We start from the raw sequence: 13,477 nt of genomic DNA, 5'->3' as shown, positions 1-13,477 counted from the left end.
CAAATTATAACATATCATTAATGAATACTTGCTTCTTAAATCAGCTAATTCAAATTATACACAAACTGGACATTATGTGTATAATATATATATATATATATATATATATATATATATATATATGTCTTCAAACTATACAAATCACTATAATGACAGAGTTGCTTATCTAAAGCAAAATTTACTATGTACAAAAATAGTTTAACTTTTTCAACTTGTGAATTATTTTTAATTAACCACAAAGAAAGGGGAGAAAAAGACTAACTGTTTTTGGCTATTTGATCGCTGCTCATAAAAAGTTTCTACATTATCTGGTCTACTGACTATACTTTAAGCAAAGATGAAAAAATGACCTCAGTCTCACTGGGTGGCTTGCATGCCATATTCTTTAGCCCACACTGTGGGTGGCCTGATCACGTTAAAAGTTGTCTTTGTAACATAATTGTTTTATCTAAATAATGTTGAAATTCTGTTGAAATTTTAAAGACCTTATATAAAAACTTTGTCAAGATAGCCATTTTCCCCACATGCTTTTAATGCAGAATGCTAAATTTCTGTAACATGAGAAAAAAATATATTCCCTTGTTCCCATCAAACCACATAATGGTGGCTAAATGAATATTTGAAATCTGATTAAAGGTTAAAACATTTTTCTTCAAAGACAATTATTATTAAGTATTTGTTATTTAAAAATATAAACTTTGTGATCTGAGGCTTCATAAATGAAAAGATACATCAATGTGACCGAATAGTTTTAAAAGGCCGATTACTAATCGGTAGGCTGTGGATACTAAATTCCCAAGCACTTTTTTTTGTGTGTGTACAATAAAAGAATTTGGGACAAAGCTATAAAAGCTCAAAATTAGGTTTTAGTCATTGTATTTTAAAGGTAACAAAAAAATACCAACTAATAATTTTAACTCCTCTAAAAAGTATGAAAACAAGTACAAGTAAAAAATTCACTTATCATTATATCTTTTATAGTGAAAATTTAATAGGCAGAAATTAGACTGTAAAATAACGATTTGTACAGAAAGGTAGATATGGAGAATTTTAATATGTGCATAGCGAAATCATAATTTTAATTAAAAAATAACTTCTATCCATAAACTGTTTTTGTATTGTGAATTTTACTGCATACACAATAAAATTTGGGGAGTTCATAACTCTTTGATAACTGAATGATTCTATCAGTAATAAAAAATGAAAGCAGTGAAACTAAGATTTCTTTGAGCAGATAAAATCACCAAAAGCTCACAAAATGTATTTTAATGTCTTCATTCTCTAGGGCTACTAACAAGAAAAACGAAACCACTAAACTCAGCGGTGCTGTTCACACATGAAGTGGCACTGCAGATAAACCATCAGTTAGACATCCGTCAAGTCTCCCAAGAACAATTTCCCCCACATACCAATCCATCCACATCTTCACTCCACCTTCTCACACCGAGAACACCCAATTTTAAGACAGCAAGCAGGGGTTTTAACATCCAGTATGTACCCACAAAACAAAACTAAATGAGCTATATTGTAGTGAAAAACATGACTTAGGTCTTATAGTTTGCAGAACGAACCCTGATCTTACAAATACCAGCCCTGGGCAACTCTAGACCTGAAAGTTGGTCATTTCTCCCCACAAGGGGTGTCTTAACTCCAACTCACTGGACTGTGACTATGTTCGTCTCAGTTACAGATGCACCCCAAGCACCAAGAGCAAGCCTGTTGTAATGGCACTGTGGCTGCCACTATCATAGCCATGTTGACAATAGCAGTAAAATATTCCTCATTGTAAGATAGGAGAACATGGATGGACCTTTAGGGTATCATCCTTAAGTGAAATAAGTCAGATAGAGACAGACAAATACTACATGGTATCACTCACATATGGAATCTTAAAAAACAAAACAAAACAAAACAAAAACTCAAGTCATAGACACGAAGACAGAAATAGTGGTTACCAGAGGCTGGAGGGTGGGGGGGAAGAGGGAGATGTTGATAAATGGTACAAATTTCCAGTAAGAAGATGAACACATTCTAAGGAACTAATGCACAGTATTATGAATATAGTTAAAATTATATATCATATACTTGAAAACTGCTTAGATTAAATTTCAAATGTTCTCATCACAAAAAAGAAATGGAATTATGTGACGTGACAGAGGTGTTAGCTAATGCTAAGGTGGTAATCATGTTGCAAGATACATGTATATGTATATCAAATCAACATGGAGAGGAGCCAAGATGGCAGAACAGCATGGGAGTTTTTTGTGTGTCTCGCGACCATGAAATACAGCCAAACTAACATTAAACCACCCTGCACACCTAGAAAACTGATCTGAAGATTAACACAACAATCTGCACAACCTGAACCATAGAATTCAGCAGGAATGGGGTGTGGAGAGGGGAACTTGGGGAGAGAGAAGCCATGGAGAGAGGATGGAGATGGGGGGGACGGAATATGGGAAAATAACCCCTCTCCAAAAGCAGCTGGAGAGAAAGTGGAAAATTGGAGACAGCCACAGGGACTGAACTAAAAAGGGAGAAAGGAGAAAGGAGAAATGAGAGGGTTTAAATTCCATTAAAACGGCAAACAGGGGGAGCACGGAGTCTAAAACTCTGCAGCTCGATACCTAGTGGTGCTCTGGTGGAAAGAGCAAATCCCCAGGAACAGAGTGGGGTCCAGGAGGTTCTTGGGCCACATGGGGAGAAGCAGTTCCACTGCTGGAAGGACATTTGGTGGAGGCTGTGAGGCCACCTGGGCCCAGGAGACCCCAGAGAACGGCCACATTCACTAGTACTGAAACAAGGTCGTTGCTGGTAAAGCCTGGTGCCATATGTGTGTTGTGATTTTCCATAATCCCTGAGGCGCTGCTGTTACACTCTCTCACAAACTTTTTCTGGGGTGGACTGGCACATGGCCACAGTGTCTAGGCATTGGCAACAGCATGGTGTCACAAGCGTTCCAGGGTGCAGCCAGCACCTGGCCATTGCTCGATGAGACCCTCTGCAGACAGGCAGTGCAGGTCAATGCCACATTCCCTTAGAAGTGGGGGGCCGGGGAAGGCAGCCCCATCTGAGACAAAACTGGGGAGGCAGGTGGTGCCTGGGGCTTGGTCATGGACAGTGTGGAAGTGGTAGTGGATGGAAGCTGAAGACAAAGGACGGGTGCACAATTGCTGATTGTGGAGAACAGAGTTCCAATACTAGAGACTGGGTAGCTGGGTGACACCATTTTCACCGCTCCTGTGCATGCGCATACGCACCTACAAGCACCACAACAATCCACCCCAGTATGCTAGCACTGCCATCTAGAGGAGAATGGAGCCATTACACTAAGCCCTGACCAACTGGGCCAACCTCACTCTTCAAGAACACAAGTCTCACCACCTGCTTAGCTTACGGACTATAAAACGCTTCAGAGTTTGACTTCTAGGGGAAAACGAAGTAATTTAAGTCATATTTCAGTCTGTTAGCTGGTCCAACTATTCAATTTTCTTCCTTTGTTTCTTCCTTTCTTTCTTTCGTTCATTCCTTCCTTCATTCCTTACTTCCCTTCCTTTTTCTTTTTTTCGTTTCTTTTCTTTTTCATGAATACAGAAAAAGAAGAAAATTCATTTTTACTTTCAATTTTTATTAAAAATATTTTTCTTTATTGTTTTTTACTATATTTTTTACTTTTGTGTAAATTTTTTCAAATTCTAGTTTACTTCCATCATTTCATTTTAGTCTACATCAGTGTATTCATTTTTTCAAATTCTCAAATGATTTCTTTTTCCCCCCCCTTTTCTCTAGTCTATCAAGCCACTTTCAACACCCAGACCAAAACACACCTAGGATCTAGCATCATTTATTTGATTTGTGTGAGTGTGTGTGTGTTTGTTTGTTTTTAATTTTTTATTTTATTTTAATTTTAATTTATTCTACCTCATTAATTCCTTTTCTCCCTTTAAAATGATGAAACGAAGGAATTCACTCCAAAAGAAAGAGCAGGAAGAAATGACAGCCAGGGACTTAACCAACACAGATAAAAGTAATATGTCTGAACCAGAATTTAGAATCACAATAATAAGAATATTGGCTGGAGTCAAAAACAGATTAGAATCCCTTTCTGCAAAGATAAAAGAATTTAAAAGCTAGTCAGGATGAAATAAAAAATGCTATAACGGAGCTGCAATCTCAAATGGATGCTGCAGCAGCAAGGATGGATGAGGCAGAACAGAGAATCACAATATAGAGGACAAACCCGTGGAGAATAATGAAGCAGAAAACAAGAGGGAGATTAAGGCAAAAGAGCACAATTTAAGAACTAGAGCAATCGTGAGAGGGACATCAGAATCATAGGGGTCCCAGAAAAGGAAGAGAGAGAAACGGGTAGAAGGATTATGTGAACAAGTCATAGCGAAAAACATCCCTAACCTAGGGAGAGACACAAACATCAAAATCCGGGAAGCACACAGGACTCCCATTACATTCAACAAAAACCAATCATCAACAAGGCATATCATAGTCAAATTCACAAAATACTGAGGCAAGGAGAGAATCATCAAAGCAGCAAGGGACAAAAAGTCCTTAAACTATAAGGGAAACAGATCAGGTTTGCAGCAGACCCATCCACAGAAACTTGGCAGGCCAGAAAGGAGTGGCAGCATATATTCAATGTGCTCAATCAGAAAAATATGCAGCCAAGAATTCTTTATCCAGTAAGTCTGTCATTCAAAACAGAAGGAGAGATAAAAAGTTTCCCAGACAAACAAAAATTAAATGAGTTTGTGACCACTAAACCAGTCCTGCAAGAAATTTTAAGGGGGACTTTCTTAGGGGAGAAAAGATGAAAAACTTAATAAACAAATACAAAAATAAATAAATAAATAAACACCAAAAGCAACAAGGATTAGAAAGGACCAGAGAATACCACCAGAAACTCCAACTCTACAAGCATCATAATGGCAATAAATACATATCTTTTAGTACTCACTCTAAACGCCAATGGACTCAATGCTCCAATCAAAACACATAGGGTAACAAAATTGATAAGAAAACAAGATCCATCGATATGTTGTTTACAAGAGACCCACTTTAGACCTAAAGACACCTTCACATTGAAAGTAAGGGGATGGAGAACCATCTATCATGCTAATGGTCAATAAAAGAAAACTGGAGTAGCCATACTTATATCAGACAATCTAGACTTTACAATAAAGACTGTATCAAGAGATGAAGAAGGGCATTATATCATAACTAAGGGGTCTATCCACCAAGAAGACCTAATAATTGTAAACATTTATACCCCCAATGTGCTGCACCCAAATATATACATCAATTAACCACAAACATAAAGAAACTCATTGATAGTAATACCATAATAGTAGGAGACATCAACACCCCACTCACAGCAATGTACAGATCATCTTATCAAAAAATCAACAAGGAAACAATGGCTTTGAATGACACACTGGACCAGATGGACTTAACAGATATATTCAGCACATTTCATCCTAAAGCAGCAGAATACACATTCTTCTCCAGTGCACGTGGAACATTCTCCAGAATAGACCACATACTGGAACACAAATCAGACCTCAGGAAGTACAAAAAATTGAGATCATACTGTGCATAATTTCAGACCATAACACTAAAAAACTCGAAATCAACCACAAAAAATTTGGAAAGGTAACAAATACTTGGAGACTAAAGAACATCCTACTAAAGAATGAATGGGCCAACCAAGAAGCTAAAGAGGAAATTAAAAAGTATATAGAAGCCAATGAAAATGATAACACCACAATCCAAAACCTCTGGGACGCAGCAAAGGTGGTCACAGGAGGAAAGTATATAGCAATCCAGGCCTTCCTACAGAAGGAAAAATGATCTCAGATACACAACCTAACCTTACGCCTTAAGGAGCTGGGAAAAGAACATCAAATAAAACCCAAAACCAGCAGAAGACAGGAAATAATAAAGATTAGAGGAGAAAATAATGCTGTTTAAACCAAAAAAAACCACAGTGGAACAGATCAATGAAACAAGAAGCTGCTTCTCTGAAAGAATTAACAAAATTGATAAACCAGTAGCCAGTTCAAAAAGAAAAAGGAAAGGACCCAGTAAATAAAATAAAGAATGAAAGAGTAGACATCAAAACCAACACAGCACAAATAAAAACAATAATAAGAGAATATCATGAGCAATTATATGCCAATAAAATGGGCAATCTGGAAATGGACAAATTCTTAGAAACATATATACTACCAAACTGAAACAGGAAAAAATAGAAAATTTGAACAGACCCACAACCCGTAAAGAAATCAAACTGAAAATCAAAATCTCCCAAAAAAACAAGAGTCCAAGGGCAGATGGCTTTCCAGGGGGATTCTACCAAACATTTAAACACCTACTCTCTTGAACCTGTTCCAAAATAGAAATGGAAGGAAAACTTCCAAACTCTATCTATGAGGCCAGCAGTACCTTGATTCCAAAACCAGAAAGAGACCCCACTAAAAAGGAGAACTATAGACCAATTTCCCTGATGAACATGGATGCAAAAATCCTCAACAGGATATTAGCCAACCGGATCCAACAATACCTTAAAAAACGTATTCCCCACGACCAAGTGGGATTTATACCTGAGATGTAGGGCTGGTTCAATATCCGCAAAACAATTAACGTGATTCATCAGATCAATAAAATATAGGACAAGAACCATATGATCCTCTCAATAGATGCAGAGAAAGCATTAGACAAAATACAGGATCCTTTCTTGATAAAAACCCTCAAGAAAGTAGGGATAGAGGGACCATACCTTGAGATCATAAGCCCTATATAAACGACCCAATGCTAATACCATCCTCAATGGGGAAAACCTGAGAGCTTTCCCCTTAAGGTCAAGAACAAGACAGGGATGTCCACTCTTGCCACTGTTACTCAACATAGTATTGGAAGTCTTAGCCTCTGCAATCAGACAAAACAGAAATAAAAGGCATCCAAATCGGCCAGGAAGAGGTCAAACATTCACTCTTCGCAGATGACATGATACTCTCTATGGGAAACCCAAAAGATTCCACCAAAAATCTGCTAGCATTGATTCATGAATTCAGCAAAGTTGCAGGATATAAAATCAATGCACAGAAATCGGCTGCATTCCTAGTCACCAACAATGAAGCAACAGAAAGAGAAATCAGGTTTGAGCCCATTTACAACTGCACCAAAACCCATAAAATACTCAGGAATAAATCTGAAAAAAAAAAAAAAAAAAGAGGTGAAAAATCTATACACTGAAAACTATAGAAAACTTATGAAAGAAACTGGAGAAGACACACACACAAAAAAAAATAGAAAAGATTCCATGCTCCTGGACAGGAAGAACAAATATTGTTAAAATGTCAATACTACCCAAAGCAATCTACATATTCAATTCAATCCCTTTAAAATAACACCAGCATTCTTCACAGAGCTACAATAAACAATCCTAAAATTTGTATGGAACCAGTAAAGACCCCGAATAGCCAAAGCAATCTTGAAAAAGAAAACCAAACCAGGGGGTATCATAATCCCAGACCTCAAGCTATACTACAAAGCTGTAATCATCAAGACAGTATGGTATGGCACAAGAACACTCCGATCAATGGAACAGAATAGAGAACCCAGAAATGGACCCAAAAACGTATGACCAACTAATCTTTGACAAAGCAGGAAAGAATATCCAATGGAATAAAGACAGTCTCTTCAGCAAGTGGTGCTGGGAAAACTGGACAGCGACATGCAGAAGAATGAACTTGGACCACTTTCTTACACCATACACAAAAATAAACTCAAACTGGATGAAAGACCTAAATATAAGACAGAAAACCATCATAATCCTCGAGGTTAAAGCAGGCAAAAACCTCTTTGACCTTGGCCGCAGCAACTTCTTACTGAACACGTCTCCAGAGGCAAGGGAAACAAAAGCCAAAATGAACTACTGGGACCTCATCAAAATAAAAAGCTTCTGCACAGCAAAGGAAACAATCGGCAAAACTAAAAGGCTACTGACAGAATAGGAGAAGGTATTTGCAAAATGACATATCAGATAAAGGGTTAGTATCCAAAATCTATAAAGAACTTATCCAACTCAACACCCAAAAAACAAATCATCCAGTGAAGAAATGGGCAAAAGACATGAAATGAGACTTCTCCAAAGAAGACATCTAGATCGCCAACCGACACATGAAAAAATGCTCAACATCACTCATCATCAGGGTAATACAAATCAAAACCACAATGAGATACACCTCACAACTGTCAGAATGGCTAACAGTAACAACTCAGGCAACAACAGATGTTGCCGAGGCTGTGGAGAAAGAGGATCTCTTTTGCACTGCTGGTGGGAATGCAAGCTGGTACAGCCACTCTGGAAAACAGTATGGAGGTTCCTCAAAAAACTAAAAATAGAACTACCCTATGACCCAGCAATTGCACTACTAGGCATTTATCCAAGGGATACAGGTGTGCTGTTTCAAAGGGACACATGCACCCCTATGTTTATAGCAGCACTATCAACAATAGCCAAAGTATGGAAAGAGCCCAAATGTCCATTGATGGATGAGTGGATACAGAAGATGTGGTGTATATATATACAATGGAGTATTACTCGGCAATCAAAAAGAGTGAAATCTTGCCATTTGCAACTACATGGAGGGAACTGGAGGGTATTATGCTATGCGAAATTAGTCAGTCAGAGAAAGACAAATATATGACTTCACTCATATGAGGACGTTAAGAGACAAAACAGATGAACATAAGAGAAGGGAAACAAAAATAATATAAAAACGGAGGGGAACAAAACATAAGAGACTCTTAAATATGGAGAACAAACAGAGGGTTACCTGAGGAGTTGTGGGAGAGGGGATGGGCTAAATGGGTAAGGGGCATTAAGGAATCTACTCCTGAAATCATTGTTGCACTATATGCTAACTAATTTGGATGTAAACTAAAAGAAAACAAAAACATCTAAAGATATAAAAGATATTTTGGGAGCAAGTAAAAAGTAGAGATTATATATTAAATATTACTGAATCAATGTTAATTAATTTATTGGGTGTGATAAAAGAATAGCGCCTGTCTTACAGGAACATAAGCAAGTTTGAGTTAAGAATTAATGCATATTTTTAGAATAATTAAGAAGAATTTAGAAGTCTTCCAAAGTTTTTAGAATAGCAAGCACCTTACATAGAGCAAGCACTCCATATTGTATGTCTAGTATGTTTTTATACCACCCACAAAAGATTCCCAAAACTCTTTAGATTATAAGGGATCCATAGATGCTAAAATCTTTTTTTCTTCCTCAATGGCATCTTCATTCATGGAGTGGGATGCCACTTCCTAGCTTTTGTCAAAGGCAGGTAAACTGAGGGTCTAAGAGTCGATTGTCCACCTCCACTGTCCTTCTTGTCAAAGTCTGACTAGCTGTCTTCCCAGACTCAGTCTAGTTCCCATGTCCCAAGTTCCCTAAAGCTGACATGCTCCTGATTATTGCCCTCCTTAGCTCTTCTGTCAGGGTTCACTCAAAGGGAAATCCTTAAGGTTCCTCTTAGGGACTAAGTCCCATAAGATGATGCTGGGATGTCATAAGAAATGCTCTCATAGAATCCCCTTAAAACAGCCAAGGCTGATTGAATTATCTTTGGAACTTCTTTGTGATGAGTATTCATTAAAAAAAATAATTATACATTTAGTGTAAGTATATATAATCTTTTTAAAAAATATAATATTATTGAGTATATTACCCATACCATTTACTATATCCCCATGACTTATTTTAAAAGTAGAAATTTGTGGGGTGCCTGGGTGGCTCAGTTGGTTGAGCATCCAACTTCGGCTCAGGTCATGCTCTTGCAGCTTATGAGTTCCAGTTCCACATTGGGTTTGCTGCTGTTAGCGCAGTCTGCTTAGGACCCTCTGTCCCCTTCTGTCTGCCCCTCCTCTGCTCATGTGCTCTCAAAAATGAATAAACAGTTAAAAAAAAAAAACAAAACCTAGAAGTTTGGACTTCTTGATCCCCTTCACCCATTTTGCCCCTCTGGCTACCATCAATCCATTCTCTTTATTGATTACTCTGGGTTTTGTTTTGTTCTGTTTTGGTTTTTAGATTCCACATATAAGTGAAATTATATGGTATTTGCCTTTCTCTGTATGACTTATTTCACTTAGCATAATACTCTCAAGGTCCATCTATACTGTTGCAAATGGCCATATTTCATTCTTTTTTATAGCTGAGTAGCATTCCAGTGTGTGTGTGTGTGTGTGTGTGTGTGTGTGTGTGTGTGTGTGTGTCATATTTATGTAAAGATTAGTCTTAAGCTAACCAACATCTTGAGGTATATATGATTTTGGAGTCACTAACATAGAGATAATAGTTGAATTTAATGGGAGTGAATGATTTCTCCCAAATCTTATGTGTAAAATTAAGAGAAGAAAGACAAAAACTTAAAACACTAAGGAGTATCCAGCCAAGTTTGTAAAAAAGGAACTGACTTACTCAGAGGTAAGCTGATACACATTTAACTATTGGCATTCCAGAAAAGAAAAAAAAAAAAGGAAAAAGAAAAATAACCTTAATATTAGCCTTTCCAATGTGTAAATATTCCCATCATGATTGATTTCAAGCTGTCAATTTGGGATTACTGAATGGAAGTTGAGGACATGGGAACAACTGGCTCCTGGGAGTGGTATGGAGCTCTTTTCTTATCCCCCAGATTCCACTTCTCTGTACTTTCAGTGGTACTATAGAATTCCAGTACCAACTATGGCTGTCTAAATAAGCATAAGCTATTGGTAATGGTGCTGTTCATGTAATATCATGTTATAGATAGCACTGTGTCTGATCATTTTCTGTAATCAGTTAAGAGAAACTGAGACACATAGGGTAGGTTGTTAGGTCTTTTTATGGTCCTGGTTTTACTATGAATTTAAGTATACATATTAAAGTAACTTTAAATTGTGAGGTACTTTAATGTTTCCCTTTCTAATCTCATTCAAGTTGCTTATTCCTGGAATAAATTGTGTTGTGGTATGTGTGTGTGTTGGAGGAACACTCCTTCCAGCCACCTTCACCCCAACTTACATCAAGCAGAGAATGTAGGTTAAAATCACTTCTATGATCTATGGTCTCAAGGGTCAGTGCCATGAAAAGGACCAAATAAGAGAAATTATTCTCTTCAAAATAAGAGAAACTATAATGTTTAAATAAACATACTTGAAATTATGAGACAGTCTTAGAATTATATGTCAAGTTTTTATAGATGACAGTTCCTGGCACAGTTAATTTTTTTTTCATTATTAAGGTTATAAGATCAATAGGGAGATAGTTTGGTTAGTGTACAGTGCCACAGTGACTTTTCTTGCTATCTTTTCAGCTTTATTGAGATAGAATTGACAGATAGCATTGTGTAAATAAATATAAGGTGCTACCTCATGTTGATTTTTTATTTTTATTTTGCTTTTAATTTATATCCAAATTAGTTAGCATATAGTGCAACAATGATTTCAGGAGTAGATTCCTTAATGCCCCTTACCCATTTAGCCCATCCCCTCTCCCACAACTCCTCAGGTAACCCTCTGTTTGTTCTCCATATTTAAGAGTCTCTTATGTTTTGTTCCCCTCCGTTTTTATATTATTTTTGTTTCCCTTCTCTTATGTTCATCTGTTTTGTCTCTTAACGTCCTCATATGAGTGAAGTCATATATTTGTCTTTCTCTGACTGACTAATTTCGCATAGCATAATACCCTCCAGTTCCCTCCATGTAGTTGCAAATGGCAAGATTTCACTCTTTTTGATTGCCGAGTAATACTCCATTGTATATATATACACCACATCTTCTGTATCCACTCATCCATCAATGGACATTTGGGCTCTTTCCATACTTTGGCTATTGTTGATAGTGCTGCTATAAACATAGGGGTGCATGTGTCCCTTTGAAACAGCACACCTGTATCCCTTGGATAAATGCCTAGTAGTGCAATTGCTGGGTCATAGGGTAGTTCTATTTTTAGTTTTTTGAGGAACCTCCATACTGTTTTCCAGAGTGGCTGTACCAGCTTGCATTCCCACCAGCAGTGCAAAAGAGATCCTCTTTCTCCACAGCCTCGGCAACATCTGTTGTTGCCTGAGTTGTTACTGTTAGCCATTCTGACAGTTGTGAGGTGTATCTCATTGTGGTTTTGATTTGTATTACCCTGATGATGAGTGATGTTGAGCATTTTTTCATGTGTCGGTTGGCGATCTAGATGTCTTCTTTGGAGAAGTCTCATTTCATGTCTTTTGCCCATTTCTTCACTGGATGATTTGTTTTTTGGGTGTTGAGTTGGATAAGTTCTTTATAGATTTTGGATACTAACCCTTTATCTGATATGTCATTTTGCAAATACCTTCTCCTATTCTGTCAGTAGCCTTTTAGTTTTGCCGATTGTTTCCTTTGCTGTGCAGAAGCTTTTTATTTTGATGAGGTCCCAGTAGTTCATTTTGGCTTTTGTTTCCCTTGCCTCTGGAGACGTGTTCAGTAAGAAGTTGCTGCGGCCAAGGTCAAAGAGGTTTTTGCCTGCTTTAACCTCGAGGATTATGATGGTTTTCTGTCTTATATTTAGGTCTTTCATCCAGTTTGAGTTTATTTTTGTGTATGGTGTAAGAAAGTGGTCCAAGTTCATTCTTCTGCATGTCGCTGTCCAGTTTTCCCAGCACCACTTGCTGAAGAGACTGTCTTTATTCCATTGGATATTCTTTCCTGCTTTGTCAAAGATTAGTTGGTCATACGTTTTTGGGTCCATTTCTGGGTTCTCTATTCTGTTCCATTGATCGGAGTGTCTGTTTTTGTGCCAGTACCATACTGTCTTGATGATTAAAGCTTTGTAATACAGCTTGAAGTCCGACAAGTCACATTAAAGTTACTGAAATAATAATTTTTTTAGAGGTATCATGGTTTGATGACAATTTTCCCAGTGAAAATAGCATCCATGAGTAGAACTATCTTTCCAAGACCATAAAATGTCTGACTATGCTCATATAGAAATAGCTTTAATAAATGTTTATTTGGGTTGAAGTCAGAATATATTAATTTCAACCAAGCTGGTGATGGTTCTCAGACAAAAACAAGGCAAAATCTCAAGGCAAAATAATAACAACAACAACAACCACAACCCTCCCCCAAAAGCACCAGAAGGAAAAATATTTAAAGTGCTGTTAAACTCACAAATTTAGGATAAAATCAAAGTACTCAAATTCTACTACCAAGGAAAGCCTATATCAAATTAAAGCTTCATTCCAAAAACTACTTTATCAGGGATCCCTGGGGTTTTAAAATAGATACTTACAGAAAAATTCAGAAAGTTACACTCATAGGAGTAAACTGAGCTAGAAGTACAAAACTAACTCAGTATCACAATCTTGCATTCACAGAATCATTATAGATATGATGTGAAGGTTCTTAGATGTTTTAGTTATTATTAGTCCTA

The 13,477-nt window shown here is 37.2% G+C and overlaps 1 protein-coding gene across 6 annotated transcripts in view; it reads right to left on the bottom strand.

Annotated features, from left to right (window-relative positions):
* EXOC2 (exocyst complex component 2) overlaps positions 1 to 13,477 on the bottom strand; it is a 282,492-nt gene that overhangs the window by 178,001 nt on the left and 91,014 nt on the right. The window lies entirely within an intron of this gene.

This window comes from Neofelis nebulosa, chromosome 6 (genome assembly GCF_028018385.1).
Source record: "Neofelis nebulosa isolate mNeoNeb1 chromosome 6, mNeoNeb1.pri, whole genome shotgun sequence".
NCBI classification, from domain to species: Eukaryota; Metazoa; Chordata; class Mammalia; order Carnivora; family Felidae; genus Neofelis; species Neofelis nebulosa.
The sequence above is the reverse complement of the archived record's forward strand: the minus strand, read 5'-3'. Positions and strand labels throughout refer to the sequence as shown.